The sequence below is a fragment of the Bactrocera latifrons genome, unplaced genomic scaffold, assembly GCF_001853355.1.
Source record: "Bactrocera latifrons isolate USDA-ARS-PBARC rearing strain unplaced genomic scaffold, ASM185335v1 scaffold_71, whole genome shotgun sequence".
NCBI classification, from domain to species: domain Eukaryota; kingdom Metazoa; phylum Arthropoda; class Insecta; order Diptera; family Tephritidae; genus Bactrocera; species Bactrocera latifrons.
This window is the reverse complement of record NW_017537390.1, coordinates 1,628-6,437: the sequence shown is the minus strand read 5'-3', so window position 1 is coordinate 6,437 and position 4,810 is coordinate 1,628.

Here is a 4,810-nt window from a genome sequence, read left to right as displayed (position 1 = left end):
CAACCAAACTGTACAGAGTCGTTTCTTTTAGGCATTTCCATATACAGTTCAAAAAACGAAGAAGTCGCACAATAACCACGCTCACCTCCCATACAAAGGTTATGTTGAAAGTCGCTAAAAGTGCGTTAACCGACTAACAAAAAACGTCAGAACTAAATTTTACGGAAGAAATTTCAGAAGGAAGCTGCATCSAGGTTTTTTTTTAAATTGAAAATGGGCGTGGCGATGCCCACTTATGGACCAAAAACCATATCTCAGGAAGTACTCAATTCGGTATATAATATTTTCTTAACACCGTGATGACATGTACCAAATATGGGTGAAATCGGTTCACAACCCGCCTGAAATCTCGATTATCACTTTATCATGCGAGAGTATAAAATGTTCGGTGACAGGCGAACTTAGCCCTTCCTTACTTGTTGAAATTATATTGCTGTAGCCGTTTTTAGAGGTTATCGATGAATGTTTGAACTATCCCACACATCTTGACAGTGATATAACGGTAACAAAAAATACACGAACGTGCCACTACGAAGTTGAATTGCATGCGCTCCATGTATCATCAGTGATACATTTAATAAACTTATTTCAAATCAACCAAAAATTTGTTCATACATGATACATGGACGCTGTACAAATGGTACAAGAAAATAATTTTGTATCACATGTGATACATTGGACAGGGAACCGGTTAATACTTGAATGATCGAATTGTAACCCGACTGCGGCTGTTACTTGATAGTGGCTTGAAACTAGAGTCCTTTCTGATTGTTTCAGTCCACTTTCATTATTCGTTATATTACAAACCATTCAATACAACAGATGCCTCTTTGCATAAACTTATTGTTTGGATAGCTTTTCAAAACCATCAAGACTATTTGCATTATTAGAAAATAGCTTTCCAATAAAAAATCCCAGAATTATTTTTCTTTGACTGCTCTATATTGAATGCATGTTAACGATATTATAAATTGTAAACGAGTATTGGTTTCTTATACGTTCTATATACGTATACTAACTATATGTTTTGCTATGGTCTATGCTAAAGTGCTTATCAAAAGAGGGTCTTGCTGAGCAATCGACAAGTGAATAAACATCCCTACTAATATTATAAAAGCGAATGCAAGTTTGTTTGTTACGTTTTCACGCAAGAACTACTTAAGCGATCATCATGAAACTTTGTACATATGCATACTCTTGAAGGTATTAAAAATAGCATAGGGTACTTTATATTAAAAAAAAAATAATAATTTACGAAAGATAAAAAATTGTTTGTCAAAAAATCGTCAAATTTAGCTACTTCAACGCCATCTACCATTACAGTAATGAAGTTTCAACCCTGAATACTGAAATACCGTCTCACTGTATTACCGGCGGTGACGACAATATCTAATTCAATTGAATATAGTTTCAACTGTTTCTAATTTTTCTATATTTATTGTTATTTTCTTCTGTCATTACATGCAGTATAAAACTATTCAAAATTTTGAGGTAATCCGTAATTTTTGTGGTTAGCTGGCACTTTATTATTTTAGATCTTACTCGCTGTTGTTAATTCTTGCTCTGCTTTTCTTTGAAAACGCCTTGGAAGCGGAAATCTGGTCTATCTAAAAATTCATCGCAGGCCCGTGCCGCAAAAGCTGTACGAAATCAAGAATACATCAAGGCTCACGCAGAGCTGAGAAGAAAAACAACAAGCAGAGCGACAAAGAGCTTTGAGAGCAGCTGAAACGCTGCTTCAGGCACGAATTCGTTTAGAAGGACAAGCTGCACTGCAGACAATTAGAAGAGCGATAGAAACACCAGAACAGTCGCTGGTGAGAAGAATTCAAAATGCAGACATGCAGACCACGCGCCGCCGAAATTTCATGCGTAATGATTGGGCTGTGTTTAATGTTAGTGGGTTTCAATATGATCATTCATTTGAATATCATAATCATCCATTGATTGTTATTGGCACAATGTATGAAAAATGTCAGTTCTGCGATGCTTTTAAATGGAAAGATGAAACTGCTGGAATGTGCTGTTCCGGTGGTAAAGTTTCACTTCCATTACTTGGTGAACCAAAAGAGCCTTTTTGAAAACTTTATTATTAAATGTTACAGTTGAGTCAAAGCTATTTCTAAGCAAAATAAGAAAGTATGGGGAATGTTTAGTATCGCGCCGGTTAAGTATCGTTTATAAAATATATTTTAAAACAAAGTTCGATAATTTAAGCATACATGCGTGTTTAAAATTTTCCAGTTGGTTCTCTCGTTTAGGTACGGTGAGCCAAAATTAACCGGCGCGATGCTAAACACAACCCGAAAGTATAACTCTTGCTTTCAAATGGCATTCTTTGGAGTTGGTAAAGTGATAAGAATGCCCGGGTTTTCACCAACTTTTTCCGTACAAGGACAGATATATCATCAAGTTCGTTCACTATTTCCAGAAGATGATGATCAGCTTGAATTTCTGCAGGTATACTTTATGGATGATGAAACAAATGAAGTAAATCGTCGTTGCCAATATATTGAAGGAGTAGAATGCGAAACGGTATTGAAAACTCAACGAATCTTACACAGTCACAATGTCCTGGTAAAAATCTTTAAATGTACAATGGACAACTGGCCTTCAGACAATTACAAAGTTATCATTCATACTGATCGATGTTCAATGAAGTTGCTGTTGCTTGTTGGTTACTGGTGACCCGAGCTCTACAAGAGACATAGTATTACGGGCACATGACAATACGCTAAAGCGTGTAGCCGATACTCATAGATTCTATGATGCTTCGCAGTACCCATTAATATTCAGTAAAGGAGAATCTGGATATTTTTTTAATATTCGAGTCATTAATCCAACGAGGGGACAACCAATTCCAAACAAAAAAGTTTTCTGCATGGACTTTTATGCGTATTAAATGATGCTTCGATTTTCATAAATTTTTGGAAAATATGTATGCTAAAGTAGAGAGCGAACGTATTCGTTACATTTCTCTAAACCAGAAAAAAATACGAGCTGAAAAAATTACATATATTTACAAGATGCGATTAGCGCAGACAATAATATCAGACCTAACGAAATTGGCAAAATGGTTATTTTGCCTTCCACTTTTGTGGACAGTCCCCGTTATCTCCATGAGTACACGCAAGACGCATTTTCTTATGTACGAACTTACGGAAGGCCTGATCTCTTCGCAAATTTTACATGCAATCCTTCGTGGCTGGATGAAACTTAATTTTTGGCCTTGTTGATCTCAGCCAAGCAATAAAATTTAGTTATCATATTGACTCATTTCTATTATTATACCCTTACCCTTTATCTCTCATACTTATTTAATGGCTCCACTGCGGGCGAAGACGCGGGTAATAAGCTAGTTGTTTATATAACACTTGTTTTCGTATTGTTCAGTGCTTATCTCCTAAAATCTAAGATATAATTTTATGGTCCACAAAAGTACATTGGTAATCTTGGCAGATGTGCTTTTTGTCGCGCTCGTACTAAATGTACTCTTCTTTGAAGATTTATGTTTATTCTAATTGAAGGTAGATACTAGGTTTTTTTTTGCTAATTTTGGCATGATAAGGAAGTTTAGGATTTTTATTTCAAAAGTGTAGATTAAGCTTATTTAAAAATTATGAGTGTTGTTGAAGAATCTTTTATTGATCATACATATATAAAGGGTGATCTAAGTGAAAGTATTTTTTTCAACCGGCTTTTTTTTAACCGGCTTTTTTTTAACCGGCCTTTTTTTTTAACAAAACACGCTTATTTACGCCTTAACAAAGTTTACAAGTCGTTCAATTTCAAAGGAACTTATGGTTAACATAATCGGCGTACTTAGCGTACTATTCGCAACACTTATCTAGTGACCCAGCATTCATTATTGGATGCGAAGACTGAACAAGAGCTGACTTTTTCGAGCCAAAATTTGTTCACCGATGAGGGCTATTTCTGTTTGGTGTGGTTTGGGTCCATATTTACCGTTACCGAGGGTATGATAACGGACTATTAGATGCTTGAAATTAAAGCTCGTGATCTTGGCGACATTTTATTTCAACAAGACGGCGTCACTTCCCACACATTGCATCAATCAATGGACTTATTGAAAGAACGCTTCGGTGAGCAGATAATTTCACGTTTTGCGCCGGTCGATTGGCCACCAAGATCATGTGGTATCACACCGCTAAATTTCTTCCTGTAAAGTTTAAAGTTATGGATGGACCATCTGAGACGTAGCCGCGGCCACATTTTTTAGGCGATCATACTCAAAAAATAAATGCCCAAGAATTTTCTTTCGAATGATAATAAACATTCTTCATTAAATATGAAGTTTTTATGTTTTTCCTTGAAAAAAAGTAGGGAACCTCGAAATGGATTACCCTTTAGTTGAAAATCGTAATACCAAAAATGAGTTGAATTGATTTGAAGCTGAATTGATTCAACTTCAATTAAAACGATTTTTTACAAATTTGCACATATTTCCGTTACTATATGCTGGATATTTTTAAAATTTGCGAAGGATATTGAAAGCGCGTAGTTCTAGTTTTATTCGTCGCATCGGGTCATGCTACACCTTTCTAGAAAGCTCATTTCACGCACTAACACGTGTTTGATTGATTTAAGTCGTTCGTGAGTTATAGCGTCTCAAACGTGGAGCAAAATAAAGAAAAAAGAGGCATATTTTACGGCAAAAATGCATTTCAAGCCGCCAATAAAATTTGTGCGGTTTATGGACCCGATACAGTTTCCATTTCTACCACACAACTATGGATTCAACGTTTTCGTTCTGGTGTAGAGGTGGTCGAAGAAGAGCCACGCTCCGGAA